Genomic DNA, 14085 nt, shown 5'->3' on the forward strand with positions numbered 1-14085 from the left:
GAAAAGAATCAAAATGTCTAACAATGAAGGTAATGAAGGTAAATGTCGCCATGTGTAAAGGTGATGATGGTGGGACGGGAAATGGCCTGCCGTGCTGATAGCGGCATGACCACGTATGTAAGGAAGCCTGCTGGGGGGTGGGCTTGGGGAATGTTTTACTCCATGCCTCTGAATTCTCTGTGACGTTGATGTATTCATTTTATATCAGTCCCAACGTTCATCCGATTCTCATCCATAACAATCCCCCAGACCACACAGCCCTTTCACTTTTCCAAATTCCTAGGTGATTTATGGTTTATGTGACATGAGCTGGCCGGTGTTTGAGAACAGTTGTACCAATGGCTATCCTTTACCAAACATCCTCAAGGAGTCAAATGCTTCACGAGCAGTATTTTACTTACTCTTCTCAGGGCCTGGTACGTATACAGGGACTCTTTTCTGGCAATAAATGGCATTTCCGGATATAGTGATTGAAGAAGACAAGGAAAGTGACACCTGGCTGGCTCAGTCGGTTAAGCGTCAGACCCCTGGTTTCGTTTGGTTCAGGTCACGATCTCATGGTTGTGGGATCAAGCCCTGCATCGGGTTCCCTGCTGGATGCAGAACCTGCTTCAGATTCTCTCTCCTGCTGCCTTTCCCCCACTCAAGTGTGGTCTCTCTCTTTCTCTCTCTCTCTCCCAAATAAATAAATAAACCTTAAAAAAGAGAGAGAGAGAAGGAAAGTAACCCATCCAAGATCACCTGCTTGTTAGCAGAGGAGCTATGGTCATACCTTAGGCCCCTCAGGACCTCTTCCCTTTGGCAGCCCACCAGGTGGCTCCAGCATTTCTACAGGGGAGACTGCCACAGATGCTCTTGGGGCCCCATTCATATCCCCGATACCCATCTTCCCTACAGAGGCTCCTTGTTTCTAGCATGTGGGACCCTGCCTGAGAGCATCCTCTGGTCCATGAGCATGGTCCTCCTAGGCACAGAGCAGGTGGACAGGATCAAAGAGAAGGATCTCAGGAGCAGCATTCACCAGTGACAAGCGAGTTGGTGTATAAATGCCCAAGCTTGCCCTTCTAGGGGACATTTCTTAGACATGTTCCACACTGAGTCCCGGATGTCCCCTCTGAGATTCAGCTTCGATTGCTCACTGATGTACCATGCATTGGCTTCCCTCCTTTCTCTGTCTCTTTCCTCCATAAATGCTTCTTGGATGGGCTCCCCAATGAGATACTTGCATTACATCCTGTGTCAGGAGAAAAAGTCATGAGGGATTTGAATCTGGTAGGAAGCTGGGTCCAAGAGCCTTGTCCTGATGCTACATTTACTTAACATTTTTTATAATTGGGGTGGTGTAGCTTTAGGAGAAGGCTGATGGGGCCTGTGGGGTGAGTCAGGGTGGCAAGCTGGCCACAGTGCTCTGCAAGGCATATATATATCTGGTAAATATCTCCTTTTTCTCTTGCATTCAGTCTCAGCTTCCACACATGAGTATCTGACGAATAGGCTCATGGCCTTCTGAGTCTTTGGTGCCCCGAGTCCCTTAGCACCTGGCACACTTCTAACCACCCAGGAGCTATGGAATACGTGGTTGCTGATGACCAATTTAGTTATAATACATCATGGTTAAGTCACTCAGCGTCTCTGAGCCTCCACATCCCAGCCTGCATAATGGGAACAGGACAACACTGACTCCCCAGAAGGGGTCTGGGGGCTCAGTGGGTGTTTGGTATGAAGGCAGTGCTCAGGATTAGTGGTTGTTGATAATGTATAAATAAACTCTTTTGCAGCCTGTGGCTGGAGCCCCCTGCGGCCGTGCCCACTCTTCGCTGGGGCTGGGGTGGGGGGAGTGGGAGTCTGAGCCTGAACTCCAGCTGCATCGTGGAGGCTTGGACATGTAAGTAACCCCCCACACCTGCCTTACCACAGAGGGGCTTCTCTGGCCCCACCAGCACCCAAGTCTCTGTACACTCGGCAGCTACCTCTAAGTTCTCACCCCAACTGCTGGCTTCCGTTCAGAGTAGACAACAGAGCAGCAAAACCCACTAACAGCTCTGGGGAGGTCCCTCTGGGCATCTTGTGCCCCACAGCCCTGCAGTCAGGCTCCAGCACCTTGTGCAGATGATGGAAGGCATGAACCGTCATGGACTGGTGTGGGGAAAGAGCCACCAAACCTGCCCTCAGCAAATGGAGATTCCCTAGTCAGAGGGCCCCAGCTCTGGGACAAGAGGACACTGAAATGAGTACTTGGAGGAGGCTGGGACCTGGGTGCTGACCATCTAGCTGTGCCATTTGTGTGGCTCACATCTTCTTCCTCCCTCATCTGTAGACTGGGCACAGTAAGGGCTGGTGTTGTCTCTTTCTGAGAATTCTATGAATCTCAGTCAGTTATGACCCCAGCACAATTTCTGGCACATGATAGGGGCTTGGGACTCCTTGTCCTCCCCTCTCAATGAGCCCCAATTTTGCCTTCAAGTCATGTACAAGGACTTCCAGTAGGATGAGCATGGGGATCTGGAGTCCAGTAGGATCAGTAACACAGAGCAAAACCTGGGGTCCAACCTTCTGTAGTGCTTGTCCTCCTCCACCCCTGTTTGTCTCTTCTCTCATCCACACCCTCCTTTTCTCATCGGGAAGTAAGACCTTCATGGTCCCAGAGGATGTATGACCCTGCCTTTGAATGCAGCAGGGGACAGGCAGTTGCTTGGGGGCTCACCCTTGCTGTTGTCTTGGGAGTGGCAATGTCGAGGAGGGGGATGGCAGGAGGGTGCCGAGGACAGGGGGCGCAGGGACATGGGAGGGAAGCCTGCTGAATCCGGGGCCAGCTGGACTCAGGAACGTCCCTGGAGCTTGACAGTTCCAGATTCTCCAAACAGGGACCTCCCAGACAGGATTCCCAGGCCCCAGTGCCCACCCTCCATGGGGACTGGGACTCCTGCTGCCACAGCAAGAAACAGCATTTCAGATGGTTCTATCCCAGAGGAGAGTGAAGAAGAGAAACAAGGACATGGTCACCAGCCCAGAATTCTTCAGGGCCTGTCGGAAAAAGGCTGCACCCAGCACTTCCCTGCCTTCTGGGCTGCCTCTATCTACTCTCTCCATCCTTGCCTGCAGATTTCAATTTCCTTGCATCCCTTGGTCTGTTTGTGACCTGCTGATGGTAAAATCTCTTCATTTATCAATGTGCTCAGGATGGTGGCTTGGGACGTACATGCTCTGGAGACTTCCATGATCTATATACAGAGGTAAGAAGTCGTCATGGGATTACAAGAACTGGTTCACTCTGTACTCACCTAATGCAAGAGGAAAGACCAGTGTGTGTGTGTGTGTGGGGGGGGGGTAGTTTCCTTTAACATCTGCATGGTTTTGCCCTTTTCAAATGGCAGTGGGAGCCACTGCGAGCCTGCCAGTGGCCCTGGCTCTTCCAACTGTACACAGGTCTTTTAATGGAAAGACAGTGCAAGTTTGAGTTCAGAGGGTCTGGGTGTAGTTCCTACTTCTGCTAATAAACAGTTGTTTAATAACCCTGGGAAGTTAGGTGACCTCTCGTAAGATTAGGTGAAATTCAATTGTTATAATAAATAAGTCACATGGAAGGTGGGAGTATCAAGGCAACTTATGTAAATAAAAAGTATTTGGGAATTTTAGAGCTGTTTTGGTATTCCTTTTGTGACTTTCCTCTTGCACTTGATGGATTCCTGCTCATCCAGAGACGGTCATCCCCTAATTATTAGTAATACTTCTGGTTTCCAACCTCCAATCTGAATGACAATGGCAGCAATAAATACCTGATGAAAGAATAAAGAATGAATGCATTCATAAATTAATCAGTCAACCCATAAAATGGAAGATAAGAACCTGGGTGGATTATAAAACTCCCTGTGGGTTGTAGAAGAAGCCACAGGCTCAGACAAATGTGGGGCTAGGAAAAACGTTTCAATCCTATGGTTAGCTCAACAGGCAAAGATAGTGGATGGGAAATGAGGTGGGGATAGAGAAAAGGAATGTGAAGAAGGTGGGGTGGAAAGGAGGTGAACAAAGAAATCTGAGTTGCTCAAAGCCAAGATCCCACACTCAGAGGTACTGGAGGTGGATCCCAGGGATGGGTTAGGTCACACAGTTGGATTGAGGGGACCCAATATAGAATCAAGAGCTTGCATCTTTAATGGTGGCCCAAGCTCTGTTCCCATCAACTGGCATCCTGTAGTGGGACACCAGGTTGGAAGGAGCTGATGCCTCAAGTCCTTTTTTGAATAAGAAAGAGTGGGAAATACTGGAGCAAAAGTAACAAGCAAAAAAGGAAATAGCATCTCTGAATCTGGAGGGTTGGACCCTGTCATCAGAGTCATGGTGGATTATTGCTGGCAGTCACTGTGCACTGCTACTGGGAAGCATCAGGCCACCTGTGCAAGACAATGGCAAATAGGGGTGGGCCTGGGATCCAACGTGCATGGTCTGTCTTCAGCCTATGTTCTTAACCTCTGGATTATATTCAATTGCAAGGTGGAGAAGCCCAGGGAGCCGAGGTAGCCAGAGCCAAAGCAGCTCCACAGTGTGTGTGCAATACCCCAAGGCAAAGAGCAAAGCGCATGTAAGGAAGTTCACTAGGGCAGGGCACCAAGTCAAGGGTAGGGAAGGCCAGAGACTGGTTAGGCACCTCTTCCCTGCTCCTCTACTCTGATCTGGGGAGCCTCAGGCCCTAAGCAGAGCTAGAACTTCCCTGGGGCAGGTACCGCCCATCAGGCTTGGAGCCCTCCTACCTTAACCACCTGGAAATGCTCTTTCCCTTTTACCCCCTGCCTCCTGATCCCAAGACCACTCTTAGCCTAGCAATTTTCCTCTCTTTAGTTTTTTTTTTTTGGGGGGGGGGTTGTGGGTGGGGGTAGGGGTGTGTGTGTGTCCATTTTTTTAACCAGACCAGACAGGCATAGGGATGGAGCCACCACTGGTTTCCATAAGCCTTTGACGAGTGCATAATGAGAATCGATTATCAAATAAATATGCTGCAATTAGCCTGAAACCACAATGCCATCTGTGTTTTTTTTAACGTCCAAATGTGGTTGAAGTCTGTGGCAGGAGCTTTCCTGATGATGTGCAGAGAGAGGCAGGATGGCACCTGAGGGGGATCCCAGGCAGGGATATGGCCATGTGGTCAGGGCAGAAGGCTGCAAAGTCTCAGACCCCTCCTGGTGACTGTCAGTGGCGCTTTAAAGTCAAGTCTGGCTGGGAAGCTGAGAAGAAACTGTCACTTGTTCGGGTTTGGGGCTGCTCAGGAGAGAAAAGTGGGCAGTGACACATCTGTTCCTTTTAAAAATCACTTTGTTAATTGGCTCTCAAAGGGAATATGTCCTATTTGATGGAAAATACAGTGAGCTGTTCATCGTAGGCACTTGATAAATATTTGCAGGATTGAACTGCATGGAGGTTCTCTTAAGTCCAGACAGAGTCTCTGGAAGGTTTTGGGCAAGATGCCCAGAGAGTCCCTCCAAGCACAGCACGTGGAAGGGGTAGTGAGGAGGAGCTGCAGGTCAGCAGAGCAGATCCAAATTTGGAGAAATATAGTTTGGTTTGATCTTGAACAATTGAGGATTAAATTGAATTGGAACATTTCTTAGCATCCCTGGCAAAATCGTGAAGTTGATAAAGTTTGTCCTTTGAGGCACCTGTTACCCTCTGCTTCACTCCCCACCCCCCCCAACCTCCCCCCACCCCTGCCCCAGTTCCCTCCTTGAGCCCCTGTGTGATTCCTGGCAAGCCAGTTAACGTGGGCCAAAAAAGGCCTGCCTCTGTTAGGAATGACATTTGGCTGTACGTACGAAAAAGCCAGCCAAGGTGACTTGGCCAAATGGGTATCTGGAAAGGGGTACATCCCACCAGAAATCAGAGAAATCAAACAAAAACGAAAGACCCCACAGGCTAGCGAAGAGCTAATATTTGTGAGACTATGGAGGAATGACAACTTTCACAGTCACTGGTGGTGACATAAATTAGGGAAGCCTCTTAGAACGCAGGCGGATGGAATCTGGTGACGATGGAGATGAGCGTGTTCCACTCTGCTGCCCCGTGGGCCCTGCGCCCTGGGAGATGCTGGCGCTGTGCACAAGTGCTCAGGCTGGGGCGCTCGAGCAGCACGCTCTGTGACAGTGGGTGAGAAGGAAGAAAAGAACCTACTTATCCTTCAAGACAGAAATGGATGAATTGTGATGTATGTGTGGGTTACTTACTCAGCGGTGAAAATTAATGAACAAAAGATATTTTTTAACAGAGCGTGGAAGGAGGAAAGCAAATTACAAAAACATTCATTGGTATCAAACCACAAAAAAATGCAGACGCTTTAATACACACAAAACAAAAATATATATTGCTTGCAGGTTATTATGTACAGTCAAAATATAAAAACATGGTTTGATAGGATATGCACAAGTTTTAGATCCTGATTACCTTGGGAGAGAAGGAGAGTGAATGAGGGACTTCCATTTTATGTTTTTTTTTTTTTTTGCTTTTACTTTTTAATAATTTATGAAGCAAACATTGGGACAGAGGGAATGTTCATCATTCCCAGTGCTTTTTTAGTACATTTCATAATTTAAGCAATTAAAGAAGATAAAGATGATAGCATGCACAGCTGTCAGAGCCTTGATGGCAGGAGATGCTGGGACTGCTGCTGGCAGAGGTAGGACATCCCAGCCTTCTCCAGGAAACCAGGTTTGGCCTCTCCTCCTGGTTCATGAAGTCTTTTTTTTTGGGGGGGGGGGGTTTCTCATCTTTCAGATTTCAGATGCAATCAGCACTTCCACATCAGATCCCAGGTAGTCCTGACCATCTTGTACTTTCTGGAGCCAAGCTCAGCCTCTCTGGCTTAATTTTAATATGCCAGGTGGTCTGGATTCTTAGCTGGGACCTTCAAAGGTTGTACTCAAGGAGAATCGAGGCACACAACAGAGGTAGTCTGCAGCAAATATGTGAAAGAAAAAAAAAAAGGAAAGTTTTTATGCAAGAGTCTGGCCCCTTAACCCAGTCTACCTTTAAAGGAAGTCAAATCCTTGATATTCCTAAGGGAGGGAGACCTGAATACTTCCTGCCCGCCTGCAGCGCTGACCCCATTCTGTTTGAATCCCAAACTTCCATAAGCACAACATTCTCAGGACAACTGATCTCATCTCATAGGTAAGCTGATTTGCATGAATGTTGCATGGATATTACCCACAGCCACCATCCATACGCGGCTTTCCACGTGCTAGGCTCTGCACTGGACATTATATACATTACGCTTGTTAATCTCCGCAACTAGGAGATGTGCATGTGGGTTCTTATTCTGTGGACACAAAGATGCCAAGAAATGTACCCCAGGGCACAGGGATGAGGGTGGCTGAGCTAGGACTGGACCCGGCAGCTCGTGCTTCCCGTGTTTGTGGGGAGTGTGGATAGCTCGGAATGCAGTCGTCCTCGGACAGCTCGTCTCCACAGCATCTGTTCACCGAAGTGGATTCCACCTCTGGTCCTTACCACCCTCCTCTGTGCCACGCTTCCAGCTCGCCCGCCCCACTTGGATATCTGATACACATCTTGAATTTGACATGAGTTCGAAAAGGACTCTGATTTCTTCCACCACCCATTTGCCCCCTGGTCTTTCCCGTTACAGCGAAGGGCATCAGCATCTACTCGACAGCTCAGAGCAAAAACTTAGAAGATGCCCTCAAACACCATTCAACCCACCAGCCAGTCCTGAAGTTTCTACCTCCAAAAGACATGGTAGGTTGGATCCAAGCACCTTCTTCCTGGGATGACAGGGCTACCCCCCAGCTGGTCTCCCTGTTTCCATCTCTCCCCTGCTGTACCTCCTTCAGAGCAGCCAGTGACTTGGGGCGAATTGTTCAGTGTGCCCCCAATTTCAGTGGCTTCTCGGCCTACACACATGTTGGCTTTATGAGTGTGTGACCTGTGCCTTCGTGCTCAGGAGGCCCCATAGTTGGTTGAGTGCTCTGCTATCTCTGGCTTAGAAGCTTTAGGGATTTTGGAGTAAGGACGCCTGCGTTTCTGTTCTGCACGAGGCACCATGAATTAGGTAGCTGGTCTGTCTGCACAACACCAGCTCCCTAATCTCCCTGTGACCTTATCTCCTATCGCTTTCCTTCTTGCTTCATCTGTTCCAGCAACACCCGATCTCCTTTCTGTTCTTTGAACCCACCAGGCTTATTTCCATAAGCTTTTGCCTGTGCTGTCCTTTCGGCCTAAATTGCTATTCCTCAATGAGTGTGCATAGGTTCCTCTTTCCCATCATTCAAGTGGTAGCGTCAAGTCCAGCTCCTTGGAAAGTCTTCCTAGAATGAAGTCACCCCAGTTGACGAAGCACTTTCTTACACCCGGTTACCTTCTAACCCATTACCTTGCTCTACATTCTGCATAGTAATTATCTCTTCCTGAAAGTACTGTATATTTTTTTAAATGCTTGTTATCTGTCTTCTACTGTAATAGAAGCCCCATGAAGAGCAAGGACTTAGTAATTTTAACCAGCACTGAGTCACACCTATGATTATTGGGGGAAGAAAAAAGAGGGGGAAAGGACAAGAAAGGACAGCCTAACACAGGGCACTCTGACCCCCAAACCTTCACTCTAATCTCTCAAAGAACCTTGCATGCTCCATACAATCTGATCCCTGCTGCTCAAGAAACAGTATCAGAGTAATAATTCCTACATTTTGTAGGTCTTCACCAGCACATAAATTAAAAATCTGCCCTTTCGCTGTCCCCAGATGATGACTTCACTGAGCATCACACCGTCTGCAGTCTACCTGACTATACAATTCTACTGGTAACGCTGTAGTTAATTCCTTATGCAGCCACGTGCAGGGATGAGTAACATTTCCTGTGGATACCACGAGCCATATGGGTCCCATCAAAAGTCATCAAACCACTAGAAGAACCCCATCATCTGACACTCTCGCTGTAGAATGTGTATTCTGATTCCTCCCACAAAATTGGCAGATGATGAGGAATATTAATATATTCCCAGGCATTTCAGCTTGCTATTCAGCAAGTACTCAAGAGCACAGCCAAGATGTAGAACATAGAGTACAATGAATGTTACTTTGTAAATGAATTAATGACCACCCACTATATCCAAGTTTTACAGTTATAAATGGGAAGCACACATTAATGGGACATTAGAAAGAGCTATAATCAAAGTAAGAATAACATGCAGCAGGAGTGCAAAGACAGGACTGATTAATTCTGCCCAGAAGGAGATATGAGATATGTGAGTGGGGTCTAAGGGAGGTCTAGTTTGTGCCATGCAGAAGAGCAGGCTTCTGTAGCAGAGCAACAAATACAATTCATCTAAATTATCCATACCTTTAATTGGCATTTAATGAGGAGAAAAAGGTCTGAACAAGTTGTTTAAAGTCCTGGTCTGAGCCCTGGCTCCAGCAGTAGCTTGCAAAGTGGTCTTAGGCATATTATTGCCCTCTGAGCTAGTTTTTGCATGTGAAAAATGAGTTTACCCTCATTAGAGTTGATACAATATAAATAAATGAGATGCTCTGTGTGATGGGGTTCTTTGTGCTCTGAAGAACTGCACACATTAGATTTACTACTTAATTATATTGTTATGTGTTATTTATTATCATCATCATTATTATTATCACTAATAAAAATATTTTTCCAAGTATGACATAATTTAATAAGGGGTTGCATGGGACGAAATATCTTAACTCAAAGGTTTCAAACTTCAGGTTACCAACTATGAATAGGTCCTGAAAACAAGTTAGCGTTTGTTTGGTTCTTTAATTAAAGACAATACTGTTTCTGATTAAGAACACACAGTGGGTTGTGATGTAAAACTTATTATTGCTGGAGGGGAAGTGGTCATAATAAAAAATTCTAATAACTCTACAACCAGAAGTAATCTTAGAGATGTCAGAGACTAGTGTATCAGTTATTTGATTTTAAAAGACCTACAGGTGCAGCCACTCTGGAGAACAGTTTGGAGGTTCCTCAAAAAGTTAAAAATAGAACCTATGATCCAGCAATTGTACTACTAGGTATTTACCCAAGGGTACAGAAATACAGATTTGAAGGGTATGTGCACCCCAATGTTTATGGTAGCATTATCAACAAGAGTCAAACTCTGGAGAGCCCAAAAGCCCATCAATTGATGAATGGGTGAAGAAGATATATGTATGAATATTATTCAGCCATCAACAAGAATGAAATCTTGCCATTTGCAACGATGCAAATGGAGCCAGAGAGTATTTTGCTAAGTGAAATAAGTCAGCCAGAAAAAGATAAATACCATATGATCTCATTCATATATGGAATTTAAGTAAGAAAACAGATGAACATATGGGTAGGGAGAAAAGAGAAAAGGGAGAGAGCGAAACAAGTTGTAAGAGATTCTTAACGATAGAGAAACTGAGGGTTGATGGAGGGAAGTGGGTGGAGGATGACCTAGATGGGGGATAGGGATTAACAAGGGCACTTGTGATGAGCACTAGGTGTTGTATGTAAGTGATGAATCACTGAATTCTACTCCAGCAACCAATATTGCACCATATGTTAACTAACAAAATTAAAAAAAAAAAACTATAGGAGATGATCAGGTCCCTTCATCCTCACTCTATAGTTAGAAACGTGGAGGTCCCTCAGCTGTGAGGGGGCAAAGGCAAGTCATAAAGCCTAGCTTCCCACAAGACAGCCAGTCCTCGGTGCTGAACCAGGAAGGGGCGGGGGGAGGCTCAGAAACAAGAGGTCCTGTCTTCTAAGAGTTTGAATATTTAACGGCTGTTCATTGAGCTCTGCTCTGTGCCTAACACCACCCCTGGCCTCAAGTTGCTGCTTATACTTTAATGGGAGAGAGAAACATGCACACAGTAAATGTACTAAAAGATGAATGAAATTATTACTGGTTGGAAGACATTCAGTGAGGTAATTAAACAAAGGAAGGGATAAAGTAGAGTGGGATGGGGTACACATGGAGGTGGTCAGGGAAGCCTGTCTGAATAGGTTGAAATCTGAAGGATGGAGTTTCCGTCTTTCCTTTGCGATCACAAGATGGGTGCCACCATTGTTTAAGCCAAGAAAAAGGGGTAGAGGGAAAGTGCTTACTTGCCTTTTATCAGGGAAAACAATTGTTACCAGAAGAAAGAATTCTAATTCTTATGGAGCAAAACCTGTGACCTGGCTCCGCTGAGCTGCAATGGAAGCAGGGAAAAGGGAGTATCTCACTCAGCCTGGTTCTGTGGCTTCCAAACAAACCTGCTTTGACAATCAAGGAGGAAAGGAATCGTGAATATTGGGTAGGTTGTTACAAGTGATTGTTATGCATCTCATTCTACTACACATTTCTGTGCATTTGTTCATATAATTCCTTCTGCTCAGCACACCCTTCTTCATCGAATGAAAGAGAAATAAGCAAATGCATATGCTTTTGCTCTCAACCCCATTAGCCCAGAAATCCTCACAAACTCAGTTGGATTCCATGTCTCAGTCCTAACTTTGCTTCCTTTCTCTACCTTGACCTACCCACCTTGATTTCTAGCTCTGTCTCAGGAAAGGTCGTGCATGGAATGACATAATCATGTCTGATTACATTTTATCTACACCCTGAAAGATGGCGACTTTATCTTTCTAATGAGCAGCACATTTCTCGATTCATAATTTATTACACATTATTATCCCCATCTTTTTGTTGGTATGATTGTTTCACAAATTGCAAGCTCCCACTTTAAATTAATACTGATTATGACTTTCCCCAGGTGCATTATCTTACATTTATCTATATTAAATCTCATCTCATTTGCTTCCCAAAACTTTCATTCTTCTCTGTTCTTTTAGCCTCTCCAATACTTATTAAGGTTTAGAATTTGATAGCATCTAAAATGTCGTCAACTTGTCTTTGTTTCTAAATCGTAAATAAGCTAGAATAAATCCCTCTAACATGTACAGGAGAAAAAACTAGTATGTATTGTCCATTGACTGCCTTAGCTGGGAGTTCTTAAGATTAGGATTTGGTGCACAGAGTGTATGTGGAAGGAGATTCTGGGAAGCACAGTGATGGAATGTGAAAGGGGGACAGAGTGAAGAAAAGACAATAAAGAGTGTGCAGTTGAGGGGCACCTGGATGGCTCAGTCGGTTAAGCATCTGACTCTTGATTTCAGCTCAGACTATGATCTCAAGGTTGTGATATCAAGCCCTGCCTTGGGTCCCATGCTCAGCAGGGAGTCTACCTGAGATTGTATTTCTCCCTCTCCTTCTGCTTCTCCCGTCTACTCCCTCCCTCATGAATAAATAAATAAGAAACGAGACAAAGACAGAACCGAAGCTGGGCACAGGCAGTGGACACGGTCCCACCGAGAGCTGAAGATGGCAGTGAAAATACACTCAATGACCGTCACCAGTGATAGCCTAAATCCTGACATGACATGCTGGCCTGGATCAATGAGTCTCTACAGCTGAACCTGACAAAGATTGAACAGTTGTGTTCAGGGGTTGCCTATTGTCAGTTTATGGACATGCTATTCCCTGGCTCCTTTGCCTTGAAGAAAGTGAAATTCCAGGCTAAACTAGAGCATGAATACATCCAGAACTTCAAAATACTACAAGCAAGTTTTAAGTGAATGGGTGTTGACAAAACAATTCCTGTGGACAAATTAGTAAAAGGAAATTTTCAGGACAAATTTGAATTTGTTCAGTGGTTCAAGAAGTTTTTTGATGCAAACTGTAATGGAAAAGACTATGACCCTGTAGCTGCCAGACAAGGTCAAAAAAACTGCGGTGGTTCTCTTCCTTGTTGCTCCAGCTCTGAACAAACAGAAGAAACCTCTCAGCTCTAGCAGGGCAGCTCCACAGAGGCCCACTGCAACACACAGAACTACTGCAACCCCTAAGGCTGGCCCGGGTGTGGTGCGAAAGAATCCGGGTGTGGGCAACGGGGATGATGAAGCAGCTGAATTGATGCAGCAGGTCAATGTATTGAAACTTACTGTCGAAGACTTGGAGAAAGAAAGAGATTTCTACTTTGGAAAGCTAAGAAACATTGAATTGATTTGCCAGGAGAACGAAGGGGAAAACAACCCTGTATTGCAGAGGATCGTGGACATTCTCTATGCCACAGATGAAGGCTTTGTGATACCTGATGAAGGGGGCCCACAGGGGGAACAGGAAGAGTATTAACAGCCTGGAGCAGCAGAGCAACATCTGAATTCTTCACTCCAAATCATGTGCTTAACTGTAAAATACCCCTTTTATTATTCTTAGAGGACTCACTGGTTTCTTTTCATAAGCAAACAGAACCTCTTCTTAAAGTGCACTTTGCAGAAGTTTCACCCCTTTTCCAATGGGTTTGAGTTAGGAGCTTTTACCCTGTAGCAGAGCAGTATTAACATCTAGTTGGGTCACCTGGGAACACAGAGGCTGACCATGGGGCTCACTGTGTGGACACTGGTAACACTCACTGCTGGAGAAGGTGCTTTTATGTCACACACCGAGGTGGAGTCCTCAGTAGAGAAATGTAAAGACAGATTTGAATTTTAGCTAATGTGAAATCTTGGCAGAGAACGTTTTAATAAATAAATGCCTTAAGAGAAATAAATAAATAAATAAATAAATAAATAAATACTTAAAAAAAAACAAAAGAATGCGCAATTGAGTAGTTGACTACTGCTGGCTTCTGAGGCTCAGCTTGCTGAAAATCCTTTGAGAGCTGAAATAGCACATTTCCCTAACTACTGCCCACTATCACTTGATGCTTGCTTCTGGCGGACATTAGTTCTCTGACATGTACAGTCAGGTTCAGCCTGGCAAGCTCCTGTAGCCAGAGAAAGCTCTCAGACAGAGATATAGATGCTAAAGGAAGAAGGTCTTGCAGGGAAGAGATTGTCCGTAAAGCTTTGTAGGCCTCTGAGTCATCCAAAGAGGCCATGAGCAGTGCACCTGCTACAGTCCATCTCATGCACCACTCAGATCCACTCTCGCCACACAGAAAATCTACGTTTTTCTGTCACTGACTCTGCATTGTGGCATATTCTTGCATATTTGTCATCTCCCTCCTCTAACACTCATTTGAGATTGTTCTCTGCCTTGGCCAATATTTCTGCTGA

At 45.6% G+C, this 14085-nt stretch overlaps 1 pseudogene; it reads left to right on the top strand.

Moving 5' to 3' along the window:
• Positions 1-12349: 12349 nt before the first annotated feature.
• On the top strand, positions 12350-13159 carry LOC129502635 (microtubule-associated protein RP/EB family member 1-like; annotated as a pseudogene).
• Positions 13160-14085: the final 926 nt, after the last annotated feature.

Source organism: Nyctereutes procyonoides, unplaced genomic scaffold (assembly GCF_905146905.1).
Source record: "Nyctereutes procyonoides isolate TBG_1078 unplaced genomic scaffold, NYPRO_anot_genome, whole genome shotgun sequence".
NCBI classification, from domain to species: domain Eukaryota; kingdom Metazoa; phylum Chordata; class Mammalia; order Carnivora; family Canidae; genus Nyctereutes; species Nyctereutes procyonoides.